The sequence below is a fragment of the Macrotis lagotis genome, chromosome 2 (assembly GCF_037893015.1).
Source record: "Macrotis lagotis isolate mMagLag1 chromosome 2, bilby.v1.9.chrom.fasta, whole genome shotgun sequence".
Taxonomy (NCBI): Eukaryota; Metazoa; Chordata; class Mammalia; order Peramelemorphia; family Peramelidae; genus Macrotis; species Macrotis lagotis.
In genome coordinates, this window is record NC_133659.1 from 136,867,928 (window position 1) to 136,891,729 (window position 23,802).

Consider the following 23,802-nt stretch of genomic DNA (forward strand, 5'->3'; position numbering starts at 1 on the left):
CTCCTACACCTTCTTTCAGATTCTCCCAAATGCTGAGGTAGCTCTGGCAATGCATGTATCAACATCATGGTCAATGTGAGCCTCACTGGAGAAGACACTACCAAGGTAAGTGAACTTGTCTATAGTACTCAAAACTTCTCCATTTGCTGTTATTGATAGTGCCACATATGGATGGTGTGGTGCTGACTGATGGAGTACCCGTGTTTTCTTGGTGTTAATTGTTGTTAGACCAAAATTAACACAAGCAGCAGAGAATCAATCCATACTTTGTTGCATCTCAGCTTCAGAGGCTGCATGGAGCACACAATCATCTGCAAATGAAAGATCATTTGCCAATACTCCCTGTGCTTTGGTCTTGGCTTTTAGCCTTTTTCAAGTTGAAGAAATTGCCAATTAACCATGTACTAGGGCATAAAAACCTAATAATAAATTGCAGAAAGGCAGAAATAGTGAATACATCTTTCTCAGATCATAGTGCAATGAAAATCATATGCAATATTGGGCCAGGGAGATATAGACCCAGAACTAATTGGAAACTGAATAACATCATTTAAAAAAAATGAGTGGATCAAACAATAAATTATGGGAAGAATTAATTATTTTATCCTAGGTAATGGCAATAATGAAGCAACATACCAAAACCTATGGGATTCATTTAAAGCGACTGTCAGGGGATATATTATATCTTTAAATGCTTACATGAATAAATTAGAGAAAGAAGAAATCAATGAACTAAATATGCAACTAAAAAAATTAGAGAAAGAATAAATTAAAAACACCCAATTAAATGCAAAATTAAAAATTCTAAAAATTAAAGAAGAAATTAATAAAAGCAAAAACAAAAAACTATTGAATTAATAACTAAAACCAAGATTTGGTTCTATGAAAAAACCAATAAAATTGATAAACCTCTCTCAATTTGATTAAAAAAAGAAAGAAAATCAAATTGCTAGTATCATAAATCAAAAAGGTGAACTCACTACCAATGAGGAAGAAATTAAAGTAATAATTCAGAGTTATTTTGCCCAACTCCATGCCAATAAATTTGACAATCTAAGTGAAATGGACTAATATTTACAAAAATATAAGTTGTCCAGGCTAAATGAAGAGGAAATTAAAAACCTAAACAACCTTATCTCAGAAAAGGAAATTCAATAACCCATCATTGAACTCCCTAAGGAAAAAATCTCCAGGGCCTGATGGATTCACAAGTGAATTCTACCAAACATTTAAGGAATAATTGGTTCCAATTCTATATAAACTCTTTGGAAAATTAGGGGAAGACGGAACTCTGCCTAACTCTTTCTAAGATACCAATATGGTGTTGACGCCTAAACCAGGAAGTATTAAAATGGAAAAAGAAAATTATAGACCTATCTCCCTGATGAATATAGATGCAAAAATCTTAAATAAAATCTTAGCAAAACGATTACAAGTTATCATTAGGATAATACGTTATGACCAAGTAGGATTTATTCCAGGAATGCAGGTTTGGTTCAATATTAGGAAAACTGTTAGTATAATTAATTATATCAACAACAAACCTATCAGAAATTATATGATTATATCAATAGATGCTGAAAAAGCTTTTGACAAAATACAGCATCCATTCATACTAAAAATATTAGAGTGTAGGAATAAATGTTCCTTAGAATAATAAGCAGTATCTATCTGTAACCATCAACAATCATTATATTCAATGGGGAGAGGCTAGAAGCATTCCCAATAAGATCAGAGGTGAAACAAGGATGCCTATTATCACCACTACTATTCAATATTGTATTCGAAATGTTAGCTTCAGCAATAAGAGAAGAAAAAGAAATTGAAGGAATTAGAATTTGGAAGGAAGAGACAAAACTCTCATTCTGCAGATGATATGATGATATACCTAGAGAATCCCAAGAAATCATACAAAAAACTACTGGAAACAATTAGCAATTTTAGCAAAGTTGCAGGATATAAAGTTAACCGTCATAAATCCTCAACTTTTCTATATATGACTAGCAAGATATAGCAGGAAGAGCTAGAAAGAGAAATCCCATTCAAAGTAACCTCAGACAGTATAAAATACCTGGAAGTCTATTTACCAAGACAGACTCAGAAACTTTTTGAAAACAATTACAAAACACTTCTCACACAAAAGAATTCGCTAGTAGCTGACCTTGAGGCCATGTTCATCCCCAGTGAAGGTATTTGATAACATGACTTGAAAACATCATGCTAAAAAGTATGGGAGCAAGGACATATCCTTGTTTCACTCCATGATAACTGGGAAACCTTGAGAGCATTGTCTACCATCCAGAACCCAAGCAAGCATGATGTTATGAACTTGACATACAATTCTGATGAACTTCTCCAGCAACCAAAGTTTGACACAATTTTCCATAAACCTTCATAACTGATATCAAAGGCCTTGGTCAGTTCTACAAATGTAGACAGATCCCTGGCATTTTTTCTGGAATTGTCCAGCAGCAAGCATCACATCTTCAACCCTTTCTGAAGCCACACTGGCTCTCAGGGAGGTGACCACCTTCCAGGTAAAGGATTGGCCTATTGAGAAGGACTCTGGAAAGAATCTTACCAAAAATGACTAAAGAGAAATACCCCTGTGATTGTCACAGGACAATATATTCCCTTTATCTTTATAGAGATGGATAATGGAAGCATCCTTGAATTCTTGGGGGATAACCTCTTCATGCAATATAACTTGGAAAATTTTGGTCAACTTTTAGATGAGCAATGGACCCCCACCTTATAGATCTCAGCTGATTTAGAATCTACACCAGGTACTTTGCCACTTGAAAGGAGATTAATGGCATTCAAAAATCTCTTCTTCAGTTGGAACTTCAGCTAGAGACTGATTGACTTCAACTTGAGGTAAACTGTCAATGGCTTCTGCACGATTGATGAATATGAAAGTTAAGAACATTATGGAAGTGTTCAGCCCATCTCTCTAAGATCATGTCCCTATTTTAATAGATGTAGATCCATCAGCATAGACTAGTTGAGAATGTACCATAGGTCTTTAACCCATAAATGGCCCTTACAGTATCATAAGAGTATTTTGTTACTATCTGCATAAAACCGAATTTCATCTGCCTTCTTCCTGAGCCAAGAGTCCTACATCTCTCCAAGCTTCCCTTGTACCTAACTTTTGATGGAATTAATGCTGCCATCTTAGAAATTGCTGCTGATAAACCCTGTTTTTCCTTTAGAAACTTCTGCATTTTCCCATCATTTTCATCAAACTAGTCTTGATGTTTGTGAGTGTTCTGACCCAGATAAGCAAATGCATCACTGTACACTGGATCTCTGAAAGTTGCCCACTCTTTTTCTTCTCCACTGCTGCCAACTATGAGTTGGTTCAACTTTCCTTCCAAGTTAGCAACAAACTGCTCCCACTCAGTGAGGCATCTAATCTCTTGACATTAATTCTTCTAGTAATCATTTTGCCTTGCTTTGGTTGAATGTGAATATTTAGCTTAGAGGGGATGTCTGTGATCACTCCAACACTCTGAACCACACATTGCCTTTGTCACTCTCACATTCTGTCTATCTCTTCTTACAATCACAAAATCTTTTAGATGACAACTAATGCTATGAAGGTGTATCTAGGAAGTTTTATTGTGTTTAGGTAAATGGAAGCAATGTTTGTTATGAGAAGGTCATGAGATACACAAGTATTTAGTAGTAGGTGACCATTTGCTGTTACTGTTACCACTCCATTCCTCCCAAGGACTCCCTGTCATGTCTGATAATCTGAGCCTACTCTAGCATTAAAGTCACTTAAAATTAGAAACATGTCCTTTTTAGGGTACATTGATGATAAGGATCTCCGGGTCTTCATAAAATTTTTCATTAACTTCATCAGGGGTGAACAATTAATATCATGATGGGAAATAGTTACTGATGACAGTGGCATGGCATTTTCTTGAAAGGGGCAATCTCATAGTCATGAGCTTGTTATTTACTCCTTTTGTTAGGCATTCAAGACTGTTGACTAGATTAGCTTTGATTGCAAAATCTATCCCAGTCTCACAGTGCTTCCTTTCACTGCAGTCACTCCACAAAAACATGTATCCAGCCCCAGCTTCAGTAAGCTGGCCTTCTTTTGTCAGCTTTGTTTCACTCAGGGCTGCTGGATATGATACCTGCTGAGTTCCTTGCAACAAGAGATGTTCATCTTTCAGGTCTATTGGATCTTGTGTTGTCTATGAGTGTGTGTACATTCCATACACCAATGGTGAATGGAATCTTCTTTGAAGAAGTGTTTGTACATTTTTTTGTGTATGTTTTGACTGGAAAGTGGGATCCCCATTGGCTATGGTAATCAGACCAGGGTTGAATAAATGATTTTTAGGGCACCTTTTCTAACCCCTTCCTCACAACAGGAGGTGAGCAGTATGATCCTTTAAAGGGCTACTCAGTCATCCAGGAGGCTGCTGAATCTCACTGCTGCTTTCATTGGGGAAATGACCCTATAGCCTTGGCTGCCCGTGTGCAGGGTTGTGACTACAGCTCCCAGTGTATCTGCACCTGCTGCTTGATCACTTGTCTGTCACTACAGGACTTTAAGGAATGGTAAAGGATGGGTGGTGTCTTTTGATGTGTGCATAAATTGGATTGAAGTGAGGTAGAGTTACATAAAGTCATCTGCCTCATTCTCTCTTCCAAAGTCATCATGATCCAACATAGCAAAACAGAGTCAAGACAACTGGTGATGGCTCTAGATGAAATGGATTACCTTTGTGTCTTTGATGTCTAACCAAGCTCTAAGTACTCCACAGCACCTGCTTCAGTTGCCTTTATGACAATTGAAATGAAGTGTTTGCATCCACCCATTCCACCAGTAGAAGACTTCACGTTCTTGGGGTAGACACCCCCCACAATTCACCAATGAGTTTGAGATTCCCTCAGTTACCCTCAACCTGGTTTAGTCTGCCTTCTGAAACAGTTTACCTTGGTGTAGCTGCTACAGTTTCTTGAAGCCACAGGTGAGAATTTGGTGACTCAGGTAGACATCAAAGGTGGAAAGCAGCCCTCAAAAGAGCTCAGCAGCCCTCACACTGTAGGTACTAGTCTTCCTTGAATATTCCCTATATCAGCAGAAGGAAGAAGGAGGAAGAGCTTTGGAACTTGGTACTCATACAACAGTCAACTTTAGGCTCTCATCACTCCCCTTATTTCATTCATTGAGTGACATTTCAGGATCATTTATCAATTCAATCAGGGTGAGAAATTTTACAATAAAGGGGCAGGGTCTTATTCAGACACATTTGTTTGTTTTTATGAGTTACTCAGGCAGAGATTTGACAAAATCTTGTTAGTAGGCCTAGTTGCATACAACATGTATTAGGAAAAATTCTCATGTGGAAGATTCCAGATATGGAGTATTCTAGAAAGTTACAGGTTAGGAGCTCCAGGGGAGCTCCTAAGATAGGGGAGTGATTGGAAAATAGGCAGTCAGGAAACTTATGGATTTCAGAGAGATTCCCTCAAAACAAAAGATTTCCTCCTAGACTTCCATACTACTATCATAGAAAGAAGTTTATCCTGAATAAGCTTTAGAAATGGCATCTCAGAGAGCAATTTGGAATAGAATGAGGTCAAATTAAAATAATTTTTAAAAAAGTATATAAAGGAATGCAGTTTTGATAATCATTTCTACATTAGATAATAATGTTTTGATAATGTGCATCTATTTAATAAGATGTTCCTTTTTGGTAAAAAAAAATGTTACTGATTTAATGGTAAAAGCCTTACTTTAGCACAAAGTTGTTGGTGTCTGTTAATATTTTATTGTTGTTGTTCTTTAGTTGTTTTTGAGTCATGTCTGACTTTGTGATCAATTTGGGGTTTCCTTGTCAAAGATATTGGATTAGTTTGCCATTTCCTTCTTCAGCTCATTTTACAGTTAAGGGAACTGAGGCAAACAGTTTTAAGTGACTTTTCCTGGATCTCCCATTTAGTATATATCTGAGGCCAGATTTGAACTAGGAAGATAAGTTTTCCTGATTCATCCTCTTCCATTAATCTACTACATCTTCTAACTGTCCCCTTACACCATATAAGTATAAACTTTTTATTCATTTATTCTCTATTTTTTTCTCATTTCCTCCAATGACTGTTCCAAAACTCTTCTCTCCTCACACACCTATCCTAACCTCCTCTCCTTAAGAAAAGTCACTTATCATAAAAACCCTCATTTCCTGCTCCACAACTCAAAATCCCTCTATCTGCATGCACAAGGCAGATATATTTAAACCTTCAAGGAGGTTTACATTCTGATGGGAGAAGAAAATACACAAAAGGGATCTGAACATCAGGGTAGGGTTAGTTCAAGTATTGAAGGTACTGGGCCATAGTTTCAAAGATGAGAGAAAGTAAGGAACTGGGGGGAAAACATAAATACAGCTTGACCTGGGCCTCTCCATAAAATGGAGGCACAAAAGAGGAATCTAGTAATTGGAGGTGAGCAGGCCTTTTGCAAGATGATAAGCTTTGGGTGTGATAGGCTTTTCCAGAGCAAGAAGATTCTAGGTCCAGATTCCAGGATGACCCAGCAGTGGAAGGGGAAGATTTTGAAATCTAGAGAAAATCATGAAAATGGGGATTGAAATAAAGAGTATCAGGTTATCAGTTAATGGTTCCTTAGTAACCTCAGAAAATAATTTCAGTTGAGTTCTAAGATCAAAAGCCAGACTAAGAAATGAGTGGTTTTTTAAGAAATGAAAGCAGCAATTGTATATGCTTCTAGAGGTTTGTCAGTGAAAAGGAAGAGAAATATAGGATGGTAGCTTGAGAAGATGACAAGATCAAGTGAGGGTAGTTTTTTTAAAGGATGATATAGATTCAGACATGTCTGTACACAGTATGAAAGAAATCAGTAGATAGATATAAACTGGAGAAGGAAAAGAGAAAAAGAAAAAAGGAAGGAAAGAAAGAAAGAAAGAAAGAAAGAAAGAAAGAAAGAAAGAAAGAAAGAAAGAAAGAAAGAAAGGAAGGGAGGGAGGAAGGAAGGAAGGAAGGAAGGAGGAAAGAGAGAAGGAGAGAGAGAGAGAGAGAGAGAGAGAGAGAGAGAGAGAGAGAGAGAGAGAGAGAGAGAGAAGGAGAGAGTTTGAGATTGTTGATGGGTCAGTCTCTTAAACAGGATTAGATGGGATGAAAATTACAAACTGAGAATTTGGTTTGAAAAAGACTACTGTTTCTTATAGATTTAAGAAGACAGGTGCACTCAGGTAATGAAGGTATTGGTTATTAATTTCAAAGACCAGAGAAAGTGATAAACAGGAATGAAGTAATGGGTAATGAAGGCAGTCTGACCTGCACCTCTCCACAAATGGAGGCACCATGATGAATTTAGTAATAGGAGGTGAGTAGACCTTGTGCAGGCAGATACAGAGGGATTTTAAATTCTTAAGTAGGATTTTATGACAGGTGGCTTCATTTTTTTTTCAAAGAGAAGAGATTGGTATAGGTTTGTGAGGAAAAGAGGGACTTTGGAATAGTCATTGAAAGAAATGAGAAGGGCGGCTAGGTGGTGCAGTGGATAAAGCACCAGCCCTGAAGTCAGGAATACCTGGGTTCAAATCTGGTCTCACACACTTAATAATTACCTAGCTGTGTGGCCTTGGGCAAACCACTTAACCCCATTTGCCTTGCAAAAACCTGAAAAAATAGAAAATAAATAAATATAAATTTTATACTTGTATGGGGAACTGATGGTCACCTTATAGGACTTCCATCCATTGATGTTCCCTGGGACTTCTGGATTAGAGGAAGATAAATCAGAGGAAGTTAGAAGTCCTTTGTATCATCACAACAAGATTTAAGAGATATCAAGCAAGCTGAAGGGCAAGAAGATAAGCATTTATTAATCTCAAACCGTGTACCGGACACTAAGATAAATGCTTTTTGGATATTCTCTCATTTGACCCCACAAAACCAAAAGATGGAAAGAAGAAAGAAATGGAGCATACATTAGGTTTATATTATTATTAAATATATTATTATGTGACAAGTACTATGATACATGTTTTATAAATATGATCTTACTTGAGTCTTACCTATAACTGCCTCTAGAGGAAGGTACTATTATTATTCCCAACTTATGACTGAAGAAGAGCCTACATGATTCTGCTAGAGTCCCTTACCTGCTCCGTGTCCAGAGAAGGATTTGAATGAAGGACTTTTTGAACACAGGTACAGCTCTCTATCCAGTGTTTACCTAGAAGCCTCAAGGCAGATGAGTACTGAGAATTAGGTCATTCAGTTTATTAATTAGGAATCATTTTTCAATAGAATAGTAAAGATGAATGCTAGATTGAAGGAAATCAAAAGAAAGGTAAAATATCAGTTTGTCAACTTTATGGATGATCAGCTAAAGAAGCATGGGAGTGGATGCAGGATAATCAATAAAGAGGCTATTTCACAAGTACAAAATATAAGGTATTGTAGAGAGTAGAGAGAAGAAGATAGATGGATACGAGGGATTTCTATGAGATAAAATTGATAAGAATTGGCAAATGATTGGATATGGAATTGAGTGAGATAAGAATGAAGAGTTAAGGATGACAACTAGGTTGTGTATTGTATTATTGGAAGAATAACCTAAAGAGAAATCGGTTAGGAGAAGTGAGCTTAAGAGAAAAGACATATTGAGTTTCAGAGTCTGTGGAATATCCAGTAGGCAATTTGAAATATGAAACCAGAACTCCAGAGAAAAATGAGGGCTGGATATATAGATTTAGACCTTATCCCAAATAAGGAATTTGTGAACTTCAAAACCACGCCTTCTCTATTGCTATTATTATCCTGGAACTTCCTTCAGTTTCCAAGACTTTCTGGTCCTGGGAAGATTTTTCAGAGTTCTTTCTTTCAATCCAAATCACAAATCAAGACAGTACCTTCACAATGTCATTCAGATGTATCTTTGAGAACAAAGAATGAACAACAATCATCCTAAGATCTGATCCTTTAATATTCTTTCACAAGACCTGGGATCTTTCTCCAGTTGGTGAGTTCCTTCTGGAGCTCCATTTTGTGAAAATTATGTCCATGAGGGAAGTGTTTTCTTCCTTCCTTCCCATCCACATCTCTCCAGTTCTTTTTGGTTTGTTTGTTTTTTTCCTTCCCATCCTTTGAAAGCATCTTTCTTTTTGTTTTTATTTGAATCCTCAGCATTTATCATAGTAGCTGCCAGGCTTATAGTAAGAACTTAAACTTGTTACCTTTCTTAACTATAAAGAGATACTAGTCGAAACTAGAAACTGATGAAATCATCTAGTTAGTGTATAAAAAAATAAGGACCTTAAGATGGAGCCATAGAGAATATTTGTGGAAGGGGAGAAGGATATTGAACTTAGATGCTGTTTCTGCAAAGGAAACAGAATTATCCAAAAAAATGAATTTCTGAAGCTGACTCCAATTAAGTTAACTTCACAACAGGAACTAAATGAGACATTCAACTCTTTTATATATGTAGCCCTGCTTACGAAAGGCCCCTTATCTCTATATGGAAATGTATGTTTCTGCAGGATAGGGTGTGGTGATTCCCATGGTCTTGTGGCATCCACCAGGTCTAAAGGCTATTGTCTCCATGTAGGTGAGATCTTTTATGCACCTAGGCAAGCAGGTTACCATAGTGAATGGAGCACAGCCCCTAGATTCTGGAAGATCTGATTTCCAATGTCTCAGACTTTTACTAACTCAGTGACCTTGGATAAGTCTCTTAAGCTCTGTCTACCTCATGGAGATGATGATAATATTAACACCTATATCCCAGGGTTGCTGTGAGACTCAAAAGAGGTAATATTTGTAAAGCACTTGAACTAGCACATGATAGGGATTTAATAAATTTTTTCCCCTTTATTTCTTTCCTCCTTTCTGTAGATAAACAGAAAGTCACATCAGCACAGCCTGAGGGACACCATGAAGGAACCTGGGAGGTATTTACTCCACCCCCTCAGTCAATCAAATCCTGACTTTGTTGACTTTTAGAGAAAATCTATTCTAATAGGCATTGGAAGTATGATGGCAAAGGAGAAACTTGTTGATCTCAATCCCATCACAGATTTTAAGAAAATAAGGAAAGTGAACAGTTTCATAAATATGTAGGTAAGAGAATATACAGAAGACAACTTGATAAGAATTCTACTTCATTCTTCCTGTTTCAATGTATATCTACCAAGTAGGAAAGGTAACTGATGTGTCTTTCTGTCTACCAAAGTCTTTCCCAGATGTCAATCATCCCTTTGTAAAACTTTTAATGCTTTGACCAACACATTCGATAAATATTTGTTACATAAATAATGCTTCCTACTTCTAGGGCCAGGTTTGCTTATCTTGGATTATGTATGGACAAATAGAAAGTGTGTTCAGAGTACTTCTGTCATGGATATATGTGCAGCTCAGGGCCCTCTATCATTTGTGAGAGAAAGGGCTTTGTTTGTTAACTTTTTTTGTACAAAACTAAGGATAGATACAACCACATGAGGAAAGTGATGATATATTCAAGTGATATAAGAGGATCAAATGATATTCATAAAGCATTTTGCAAACCTTAAAATACTCAAAAATAACTCACCCTTCTAACCACATGTAAGCACTTCTGAGTCTCTCTGCCCTTCTATGTGAACTTTCAGATGTTATACAAAACAACTTATATAACAGCCTCTCAAGGTGATGCCTCCCAAGAAGTGCATTTACTTCTATCCCTCTTGGGCACTCCAGGACTTTGGTGCATGCTTCTTGCCCCAAATTACAACTCCCATACCTTGATTAAAGATGCTAGATTTTGCTGCTTTGGTAGTAGTTTTCTTTATTTCGGATTGACAAATGTGATCATTATTGTCTTCTTTGTTTTATCTATGAACTGAAGGTTTTCCTCTTTCCACAGTAATAATTTAAGATAAATGCTATAAGATTTTCATGTCAACTTCTTTGAGTGCACAAATGAAATGCTAGCAATTATCCTATTTATATAGACAGTATAGACAGCCTAGGTTATATAGTAGAAACTTTACTGACCTTTACTTTACCTTAATTAACAGCAATTTAGGCAAAATTAGATATTTTATTTTGGGGTATTTTTTTCCATCTTTTCTCTGCATTATTTTCCAAAATAAACAAGACTTTCATCTCATTGTTCTTTTATTAGACAAATCTTTGGATACTTTGATTTCCACAGCTTTCTGAAGAGATGCTATGGTAGAATGAATTACTATGAGGTCAGATTTCACATTATAGTTTTGCACATTTTGAAATTTCTTATCTCCATCTTATTACTATGCAGGGAAAGATCCCCCAAAAGACCCCTAAGTGTGGAGAACCCCATCTGTAGTGAGTACTGTCATTGTGTGTGGTTTGTGGGAAAGCAGAATATACATATCTAGTCTCTTCGTCCCCCCATCTTTCTCCAAGGGAGACTCTCATTCCTTCTAGGAGGGGAAGTTGGGAAGCACCTCTGATCTCCTCAGAGTGAGAGGGTATCCAGTTAGGTTCATATCTCATTCTGTTCCTAATTCTTTCCGTCAGCGATGTTAAGTGAAATTGGCCTCTTCCATTGCCTCTTTCTAAGTTGCTTGACAGAAGTGTCACAGCAACTCAATTCAACTCAAAACTTGACAAGACCCAAAGGGGAATGGCACTTGAAGAGACCCAAAAGAGGATTTGTCAAAATTCTCTGTCTATCTTGGTCTGTCTCTTTCTCTTTGCCTTCTGCCCAACTCTGCTTTGCCCCTCATGCAGGGTAGGGCCTTTATCTCTAACATTTAGAAGATAGTCCCATACCAATGAGTTTTGTGACAAAGGTTACAATTATTTTCTTTTAAAATCCTAAGAGTTGACCTGTAGTTCTCCCAGGAACTTGATAGTTAATAAAGGCAACAATACTCATAGTCTCCCCATGTTGATTGCCTACATTTCTCAATCATTTTCTTATAATGATTTTCTAACATATTAGAACTTTAAAAGAGAAAAAAAATGCTGAAGTTGTATCTATAAATATAGACATAATGATTAGCTGGTTTTAAAATTTAGATCATAGATTGACTTCTGAGACATTAATTGGTTGGGTTTTTTTGTGAACTCACCATTTTTTCTGATACTTATCTAAAAATAACTGATGTTAAGCTATTTTTATATCATATAAATTTGAATAATTTTCATGTATTTACAGAGGGTTCTGAAGATCACACGATTTCAAAGTTCAAAAGAACTTCAGAAGCTATTTAGTCAATACTTGAAAAAAGGAATCCCTTCTACCATATATTGAACAAATGGTCAGCCAGTCTTCTGCCAGGCACATAGTAGACATTTAATAAATGCTTATTGTATCATATATGTTAACCTCCCCCTTCCCAAAAGAAATATTTCATTCCTTATGCTTCAGTTTTTTGATGTTCAATCATGTCTGACTCTGTGACTCCATTTGAGGTTTTCTTGGCAAAGATACTAGAGAGGTTTGCTATTTCCTTTTCTAATTCATTTTATAGATGAGGAAACAGGCTAACAAGGTTAAGTGACTTGCCCAAGGTCATATAGCTACTGAGGCTAGATTTGAACTCTGGAAGAGTAGTCTTCCTGACTCAAATCCTAGCCTCTATCCACTGTGCTACATAGTTGACCCAGCTTCTTTATCTTTAGAATAAAAGCTGAAGACTTTATCATGTTTAATGGTTTGCAGAAGACTTTACATACATATACCATCATCCATCTCCCAGTTCTGGACTTTTGCCTTGGTTGTCTTCCATGTCTGGAATGCCCTTTCCCTTTATCCCACCTCTTAGAATCCTAATCTTCTTCAAAGTTCAGCTTAAATGCTCCCTCCTATTTGAGATTTTTACTGACTTCTCCCTTAACTACAGGTGCCTGTTCCTTCTCAGTCCTGTTAGATTATCTTATATTTATTTTTATTTTTATATCCTAAATGTGTAAGATGTTTTCTTTTAGAAAAAAATGCAAGCTTTCTGAAGATAGGGACTATTTCATTCATTTTTATATACCCAGTGCCTGATATATAATCTAAACTTAACAAATACTTGGTCATTGATTGATTTGATATAATCTCATTTGATTTTTCACAATATCCCTATAAGGTAGATGATATTATCCCATTTTACAGAAAAGGAAATTGAAACTCAGAGAAAGAATAAATGATTTGTCCAGAATCACTTAGTTCATAAGTGTCTGAGATAAGATTAAAATCCAGTTTTTTCTGACCACATATTACATTTAAAGTGTATAAGATCCTTTCCAATTTGTAAGTTTTTTATTGTTGTTGTTGTTTTGGGTTAGGCCTGTGATTTCATTGGTGGGGGGGATATCATGCTAATACTGATGATGACTATGATAGTAGTAGTAATAATAATAATAATACATAGTAGGAACTTAATAAGTGTTTGTTTATTTGATAAATAACTAGCATTTACATAACTCATTAAGATTTACAGAGTTTTACATACATTTTTGCATATTAATGAGAAGAGATTTATACCTTATTTTTCTCTGGAGTAGTAAGAGATTGAATGAGGAGGAAGATATTAAGTCCTGAAAAAATAATAACTATTATTGTTAGTTCAAATCTAACCTCAGATACTTTCTAACTGTGTGACACTAAATAAGTCATCTAACCTGTCTCTGACTTAGTTTCCAAGGTGTGAGGGATGTTCAGTAAAACTAGCATCTCTAATATAAGGGTTTGGAAATTCCTTTCAGGGCTGACACCACTTTTGGTGTCAATCAAATTTTTATCTGTGACTATAGCTAGCACCTTGGCCATACCCTAAGAAAACGATTTTAGAAGACTAATCAACCCAGGTAGAGGCTAACTGACAGACCTCAGACCCTTTGGTGAATTGGGGAGATGTCTACCCCAAGCACGTGAAGACTCCCCTTGGTGGAATGGGTGCATGATAATAATTTGTTCCAATGGTCATGAAGGCAACTGAAGCAAACTCTATGGAATCTTGATATTAATAGCTATATATATATATATATATATATAGATATATAGATATAGATATATAGATATATATATATATTAAAGAGCTATATATATATATAGTTCTTTAAGGTTTGTGAAGCATTGTGTATATATATATAGATAGATAAAAATATGTACATGTTTCTATATATATTTTATATATATGAAGAGAATTACTATTATCCTTATTTTGCAGATGCAGAAAGTGAGATTGAATAAGATGAAGTGACTTTGAATTCAATTATGAGATGAATAAATACAAATTAACCATCTACTTTCAGTTTTAAAATGGAATGATAAGCAGAGGGTCTTGACAGAACTCATTGGTTTCACATTTGCCCCACTTTCTAAGAATGCCCCCTAATGTAACGTCAAATAGTATTTCAGGTATTTTCTAGAGAAATCTTTGTTCAAAAATACAGCAGGCATATGAAGACTTCTTTGAGCATTTGGCAGATACACTGTATTAGGAAGGAGCCTTTTGAAAGGTGAGGAGTAGGGAGAGACCCAATACAGTTAAGTATGACTAGTTTTTATTTAATACATTGTTATTTGGTTGGAATGCTTTGCCTCCCTGTGTGATCAACTTTGACACAGGGAGCACATAGCTAACAATATTCCCTTGAATAAAATAGAAAAGACACAAAAGAGCTTTAAAAAACCTAACCATCTCTGAATTTTAGCCCTAAAAAGGCAGAACAAGAGAAGTGGTTTAGCTTTTGCAATCTATGAGTTAAGGAAAAATCAATGCAGCTGAGAATTATCTGGTAAACTTACTAGAACAAAAAATGATAACCCATCTGATATTCACTCTGTATCCCAGTATTCTTGGATTCTAAGGTAATTTTGGTTCAAGAGAAAGAAAGTATCTATTAAATATGTTATGAATAAATGCTGAATATTCTCATAAAATGAAGTTGTTCTTTTTTGGTGCCAAAGCAAGTAAACTCCTTTATGTTTCCTTTCTTTAAATGCTCTTTCTGGTAAATAAAAGATTTTTTTTGAAATAACAAGTCAAGAGTTTTTAAAAATTGTGGGTATTTAAATTGTCATTGTAAGCAATAATATGTGCATCTGACAATTTGTTATTACCCAGAAACAGAGGAGATGCCACTTTAATTTGATTTCTTGAAACACCTGCTAATCTTCTAATTATATTTTTCTGTAATAACTGATCACTTTTTATATATGTAAATATATACACATGAATAGAAAACAGTGAAAATCCTAATAGCACGAAGAATATGTTCATCAAATTCCCACCTACTATAAAGAGAGAAGCCAGAATTATTTGAAGGCATCACAATTTTAAGTAAATAAATATAGGATAGCAGGTGAAAATAAGTCATGTATAGATATGATTTTTCTAGCTAATTCTTGAAAATTGTGTATTAAAATAGAAGATTACTATATTGATCACTAAACAGCCTTATCAACAAAGGCTAAATAATGCTAAATAATTATCTTGATCATTGAAATTTGTCATTACTCAAAGAGTCAGACCATGATTGAACTACAAAAATGTACTAGTCCCTCTTTTGGGTTTTGGGGATATAGACAAAAGAGAAATACCGTCCTCCCCTGGAGGAGGTTACACTCTAACAAAGGATATCCATATCTAAGGACATACAGACTAGCAACTGGGAGAATCAGGAAAGCCTTGTTGACATTTCAGCTTAGCCCAGAAGGAAAGAGGTTCAAATTTAAGAGGGAGAGGGGACTAGGAAACATTCCAGATATGAAAAAAAGGAGCTGGAGTATTAGAAGGAAGAGTGAAATTATTGAGTTGTTTCAGGAGTTTTCAATGCTCTGTGACCCCATTTGGGGAGATTCTGGAGTGGTTTTGCCATTCCCTTCTCCAGCTCATTTTACAGATGAAGAAACTGAGGCAAACAGGGTTAAATGACTTGCCCAAGGTCTCACATTTAGTAAGTGTCTGAGACTGAATTTGAATTCAGGTCTTTCTGACTCTAGGGTCAGCACTCTATCTACTACAAGGTACAATAAGCCAAATACAGACTCCTGTTTGTTTTTTAAGGCCATTAACAACCTGTCTCTAGTCTACCTGCCCAAGCTTATTGAGCATTTCTCCTTCAGTCATTCTATGTTCCAGTCAAACTGATTCACTAGTACTTTCTAGTAATTTGAATATTTCAGAAAACATTCAAATAATAGAAAAATTCAGGGAACATTGTTGAATGATATAACATTCAGATCCCCTAGCAAAGGTAAATACCACTACATAGAATCACATGTCAAAATGACCAGTTGAAAGATTTCATTTTGCTTCTAAAACTTGTTATTTTTTGAAACACCACTCAAGGAACTTATATTAAAGTATTACTATGAGTATAAATTTATTTATATTTTTATGTTTGCAAGAATAACTCACAATTAGCAGTAGATAGGAACATGAACAAATAGTTTAATCATATCAACACTACAAACAAGATGATTAGATAGTGATTGCTTTTCTTCTCTGTGGTCCTATCATTGGTCCTTAACCTTCACCTTGACTTTTTGGCTTTTTTTTGGTCTGGTTTTCAACTTGATATTAGTGGATTCCTTTGAATCAGTAACATTGACTTTTGATTGTTAACCTTTAATTCTCAAAGAGGGCAACTAAGTGGACTCCAGGCTTGAAGTCTGGAAGACCAAAGTTGAAATCTGGTCTCAAGATACTTGCTATCAGAGTGACCCTGGGCAAGTCTATTTGCCTTAATATCCTAATTTATAAAATGAAGTGGACAAGGAAAGGGAAAAACACTGTAATATCTTTGCCAAGGAAATCCTAAATAAGGTCACAAATAGTTGGACATGACTGAACAACAATACTTTTTTGTAATTTCTTGATTGATTTTCTTGGCATTCAGGATTGGGAAAAATCATGAATTTCTCAAGAAATGCTGAGAAGGAATTCCCATGAGGAAATACTAAAAGTTCAGAAAAACCAGGAAGGATAAGAACTAATAAAAAGTCAATGAATTTAACTGTTAAGAGATTATTAATGGGGGCGGCTAGGTGGCGCAGTGGATAAAGCACCGGCCCTGGTCAGGCACTTAATAATTACCTAGCTGTGTGGCCTTGGGCAAGCCACTTAACCCCATTTGCCTTGCAAAAAAAACCTAAAAAAAAGGACATTATTAATAATCTTTGATAGAACAGTTTTAGTAGAATGAGTTGATGGGGAAACCAAAATTCAAGGAATTGGGTATTAAGTGGGCATTAAGGAAATAGAGACAGAGGGTTTAGGTAACTTTTTCTAGGAGTATAGCAGGAAAAGAGAAGAAAAGTTATAAGCTGATAGCGTGAGGAAGTGGCAGAATCATATGAAAGTTTATAAATAATGCTTATAATTTCCATCATGTAAAGCTAGGTGGTGTAGAGGATAGAAGTTGGACCTAGAGTTAGGAAGTCTGGCCTCAGATATTTACTAGCTGTGTAATATTGGACAAGTCACTTAACTTCTATTTGTCTCAGTTTCTTCAACTGTAAAATGAAGATAGTAATAGCACTTACGTTCCAAGTTGAGAGGATCAAATGCAATATTTACATAGCATATAACACAGTATTTGACATATAGAATTACGTTAATAAATATGTATTGAGTGAATGTTTCTCCTCCAGTCTGGACTTCTCAGTTTCCTTTGCTGAATTTTCATCAAGGTCATACCTAACAACAATATGCTTTATGCTAACCCCTTTTCTTCTCTTGCTACACAATTTCACTTGATCTTGTTAGCTCCCACAGGTTTATTTATCATTTCTATGTAGAAGAATCAATTTGTCTATCCTTAACCTCTCTACTGAATTCATTTCTCCTCTTCAAAAGATTATTAGTAATCTTAAGTGGTGGCTCTTAGATAGTATAAACTTAACACATCCTGGACTGAACTTAATATCTTGCCCCTCAAATGTTTCTTTCTCTTTTAACTTTGGTATTATCGTGGAGGGTGTCACCATTCTCCCAGTCATCGAAGTTCAAAACCTGGTTGTCCTCCATTCTTCTTCATCTCCAAATCTAGTCAGTTGCCAAGGTATGTTAATTTTTGATTTCTAACATCTCTTATATATCTCCTTTCCCCTATTCTCCACTGACACTGCCACCATCCTGGTACAGGACCTCTCTCTGGACCATGGCAATAGCCAATTGGATGATCTCTCTGTCTCGTCTTTACCCACTCCAATCCATTCTCCACTCTTCTGTCAAACTGATGTTCCTAAAGGCACTGGTATTACCATATTACTTTCTAGATACTAAGCTCTTTTAGCTTCCTAATACCACCAGGATCAAAGCCAAACCTTGGTTTGGCATTTAAAGCATTTGATAATCTGACCCCTTCCTGCCTTTCCTGTCTTCTAACACCTAACAACCTCCTCTCCTTCCCTACCCCTTCCATGTACTCAGCCACCAGTGACCCTGGCCTTTGTACTACTACTTTCTCAAGACACTCAATCTCCCAACTTCAGACTTTTTCATTGGCTTTTGCTTTGGTCTGGAACTCTCTCCTTTCTCAGCTTCAACCTCCTGGCTTCCTTCAATTCCTAGCCAAAATCCCATTTTCCCCAAGAAGCCTTTCCTAGTTCCCCCTTAATCTTAGTATCTTCTCCCTGAAATTATCTCTAATTTATCTGATATATATTGTATTGTACATAGTTGCTTATGAGTTGCCTTTCTCATTAGACTTTGAGATCCTTAAGTACTGGCATTTTTATCTTTCTTTCTATCTCCAATTCTTAATACATTGCCTGGCAAAAGTAGATACTTAATGCTTTGTTGAAATATTGATTGACTAGCTCTAGGGAGTGAAGACTCAAGAGTACTTTAGGAATGTTTCTGGGGAAGACCTTATTGCTGGAAGAAGGATAGGGAGAAGAGAGTGACAATCCAGTATAAGAACTGATCTATCTGGAAGTGTAGTTTCTATTTTCACTTTCTTCCCCCCCTCAACTATATGCTTGGGGGGGGGGGGGGCAGCTAGGTGGCGCAGCGGATAAAGCACCAGCCCTGGAGTCAGGAATACCTGGGTTCAAATCCGGTCTCAAACAATAATTACCTAGCTGTGTGGCCTTGGGCAAGCCACTTAACCCCATTTGCCTTGCAAAAAAAAAACCTAAAAAAAAAGAGAACTATATGCTTGGTTTAGATGTTTCAATTGGAAACACAAGAGTTTGTGTTCAGTGACCTTGGGTAAAGATCTTAAAGTTCCACTTCAGTTTTGCTGACATTTCTTAATTCCTCACTTTGAGCTCCTTTCTTTAATCCAGTTGTCCCCAAAAGGGTATCATGACTGAGTAATATAACTTGAAAATCTCCTGCTACCTTCTTCCTGAACAGCATCTACAGTTATTTCCAACTTTCCCTGAGTTGACAGGGAATGGAGAGAATACCTTCCCTTGTTCCACTCATGTTATATCTTCTTGCATTCACACAGCAAGTAGGTTTCAGAAAAATAAAACCAATCTTTCTTCAGACAAAAGAGAAGAACTTTTGTTTTGGCTGAAATTGTCCCTTTCAGGTTCATACAATTTAGAGTTGCCATGGGGAGGGAACACACATTTATTAAGCATGTGCAAGAAGACATTGTGCTAGGAGCTTTATAGGTATTATCTCATTTGATCATCAACACTTAATTAATATTTATATAGTATTTACTATATGTAGGCATTGTGTTAAGCTCTTTACAATTAGTATCTAATTGATCCTTACAATGACTCAGTGAGTTAAGTGCTATTTTTATCCCTATTTTACATTTGAGGAAACTGAGGCACACAAAGATTAAGTGCTTCCAATAAACTAGATTAGAAATAATCTAATTGCAACACCTTCGTTTTATAAATGAGGACATTAAAATCTAGAAAGGTTACATAACTAGTTTTGTATCACACAACAGTAACGAAGAAATTTGAATCTAGGTTCTTTGACTCCAAATTCAGTACTTTTTACTCCAATGCTAATTGTTTCCAATCCTTTATAACTTTTCTCCCCACAAAACTCATCTACTTGGATGCTGAGAATCAAAAAGAAGTCTCCATATAGTCCAAACTTAAAATGAAAAGTGATCTCGTAGTTCTGATTTCCTATGTGAATAAAAATCTTACATGTTCTTTTATATTTCCCATATATAAATACATTATACATATATATATATATATATATATATATCAGCTGTGCAATGCACTATATCATAGGTAGGGGCATTTACAATAGTTCTTGTGCTGTGGGCTGTGGGAGGACAATTGTGTTGTAGAAGAGCATCACAGGCTGGGGAACTCAAAAAGGAGATTTATTGAAGGATAGTAAGGTGATATGGTTGTCCTATTTCTGGAATCTGAAGAAGCCTAATATTCAGTTCGTTTCTTGTCCTTTACTTCTGTTCTCCTCATGAAAGGTGGAAGGAATCTTTCTCTCTCTGAAGATATGTGCTCTCTATGATTCACAACATTGCTGTGTGAAAAGATGAAGATCAAGTATTAATTATATATGGCTGTTTCTTCAATTCTATCACTTCTGGTCTGAGTCAATTATCAACATAATTTATAGCAACAGAAAAAATTTATTTTAAAAATACATACTAAAACATGATAGATTTCTGCTATGGATGTTTTGCTACAGAAATAATGAAAAATAAGAGAAAACTATAAGAACTTAACGAGTTCATATTAAAAACTCCGTGATTTGAAATTTTCATATTAAAAACCCATAATTTGCAAAGAACCCCAGAAAAATCAATTATGTATTATTATATTTTGATTATGAATGTAGTACTTCCATGACCAACCTGCCTGAGTCAGTACAATTTGATCCTTTGTACCAACAGGAATTTTGAATATTGGTTCTTGAGATAAATTTAGATCTTATGAATATTTCTAGTGTCAAATTGGAAACAAACTGAATTTCCAATTAATAAGATAATTCAATCCACTTCAGGTTTAAAGTCAAAAGTTTTTTCTAAACTTTAGAATTTTTTTTTACTTTCATATTTAACTAACTTTATTATCTAAAAATGGTCAAAGTCCCACAGAATAAGAATCCAACTAAAATTTTTTTTTAATTGAAAGGAAGGAGCTTATTAATATTCAGACATTTTATAGAAATATTTTTTGCTACCAGGATTATCAGAGGTCTGATAAATATGACATGTTATATGGCATTTTGGGAAGAATTAGTAAATGAAAATTTTCTTCTATAATGTTGCATGCTTGAGAATTAAGCCAGTTTGTGTTGGTGGAAAAAAATCATATTTAAATTTATAATGTGAATCTTAAATAACATTTATTTCTACTACTTGCTTGGTAAGTTGCATAGAAAATATGAGAAAAAGATCAAGAATGGATGGCACAATCATGAAGTCCATTGATTAGGAACGTTTTTCAATCAGGTCTAATTATGGCTTGTTTTCAGAGGGGACAAAAATTTCCAAAAGAATGGTCAGTGAAAGTCTACAGGACCCTGTTTTTCACAATTTGAAAGCTGTAAGAAATTTAATTTTGCCTATTTTTCTTTATCAATTTTCATCTACTCCGTCCACATTCCTAGGAGTCATATAGTCCCAACTAAAACGCTACCTTCTGCAAGTCTTTACAGAGCCTTTTTTTTGCTTTTTAAAGATTTTATTTATTTTGAGTTTTACAATTTTTCCTCTAATCTTATTTCACTCCCCCCATCCCCACAGAAAGCAATTTGTCAGTCTTTACATTGTTTCCATGTTGTACATTGATCCAAATTGAGTGTGATGAGAGAGAAATCATATCCTTCAGGAAGAAACATGAAGTATAAGAGATAACAAGATCAGACAATAAGATATTATTTTTTTTCTAAATTAAAGGAAATAGTCCCTGGACTTTGTTCAAATTCCACATTTCTTCCTCTGGATACAGATGGCATTCTCCATTGCAGACAGACCAAAACGGTCCCTGATGGAATGACCAAGTCCACCAAAGTTGATCATCACCCCCATGTTGCTGTTAGGATGTACAATGTTTTTCTAGTTCTGCTCATCTCATTCAGCATCAGTTCATGCAAATCCCTCCAGGCTTCCCTGAATTCCCATTCCTCCTGGTTTCTTATAGAACAATAATGTTCCATGACATACATATACCACAGTTTGCTAAGCTATTCCCCAATTGGAGGACATTCCCTTAATTTCCAATTCTTTGCCACCACAAACAGGGCTGCTATGAATATTTTTGTACAAGTGATGTTTTTATCCTTTTTTTATCATCTCTTCAGGGTATAGACCCAGTAGTGGTATTGCTGGATCAAAGGGTATGCACATTTTTGTTGCCCTTTGGGTGTAGTTCCAAATTTCTGATGTTAGTGCCTTCCCTCTGTTGATTTTATCAAATTTATTTTTTACACATACTGTTTGTACAATTGTTTGCGTGTTCTCACCCCGCTTCTTAGACTTAAATATAGGGACTGATTTATTTATTTTGCTCTTTTGTATGCCCAAAGCTTAGGACTGTGTCTGATACATAGTTATTGGTTAATAAATGCTTGTTTTTGTTGACGCATTAAAATAGTTATATTAGCATAAACCTAAACTTTAGGACATAAGCACCGTTGGACTCTCAGCAGGAGACGTTAGTTTCCCGGAAGGTGTCTCAAGTCACGGTATTGAAGGAGGTGGAATGAGGTAAAAAATGCCCATTGAAAGGTAGGATGAAGTGGGGGGGGGGGGGTCCAGGGCGGAATGACACCAGCCTGCAGAATAGGCATCCTCTCCCCTCCCCGGCCCGACATTTTAAAGCAATATGGCAAAAGTGACTTCAAAGTAAACCTCGCCGCTTCAACTCTGTAGAATTTTAATTTTACAAGAAAGTTTACAAATGTGAAGCCTCCTCCCCCAGAACTCAGGAGGATTTCCTTTTATTCCAAAGCAATAAAAGAGACGCCGTGGGGAGTCAATTCAATAAAACATTCTGTGTCTGAACTCAGAATCGGGGGTAAGAAGCTTCTCCCCGGGGGAGGCGCAGCGTCGAGCCTGGGCGCATCCGTGGCGGCCACGCGGAAGTGCGGAGGGTCGGCCGGGGGCGCCGCTCCGGGGGGGCTGCAAAGGGCGCGCGGAGGCGCGCGCGGGCCCCGGCCGGGCTCCCCGGCGCTCCTCGCGGCCAGGCTGCGGGCGCCTCGTTGCCCCCGGCCGGACGTCGAGCTCCGCCGGGGCCGGCAGAGGCGGGAAGCCGGGAGGGAGCATGAGGCCGCAGGCTGCCCCCCGCCTCCGGCCCCGGGGCCGTCGGGCGGGGAGTGATCTCGCGAGAGGAGGCGGGGGCGGGGGGCGATTTCTGCTGCCGGTGTCGCGCGCCCGCGCTCACGTGCCGGAGCCCGGGCCGCCCGGGCCGGAGGGAGGCGGCGGCGGCGGGGGCGGGGCGGGCCGGGAAGGGGGAAGCCGCCCGCGCGCCGCGGAGAGCCAGGCCTGACGTCAGGAGTTTTCCTCCAAGTCAACAACAAGCCCCGCGGCGGCGGCGGCGGCGGCGGCGGAGAGCGGGCTCCTTCGTGCGGGCCGCGGGGAGGAGGCGCGGCGGCGGCGGCGGCGGCGGCGGCGGCGCGGCCGCTCCCCTTCCGCAGCGGGCCGGCCGGTCCTCCGAGCCCGGGCCCGCAGCGGGGCCGCGGGGGCGGGGCCTGCGGCCCGGGCGGCCCCGCCGCCTCCGCCCCTTCCCCTCCGTGACCCGGCCCCCTCCCGCCCGCGGCTCCTGGGGATGAATCGAGTGTGTGGCCGCTCCCCGAGCCCCGTGTAGAGTCTCCGCCTCCTCTCCTCCTCCGCCGCCGCCGCCGCCGCCGCCGCCGCCGCCTCCCGGCCGCGCTCCCCCGCCCTCCC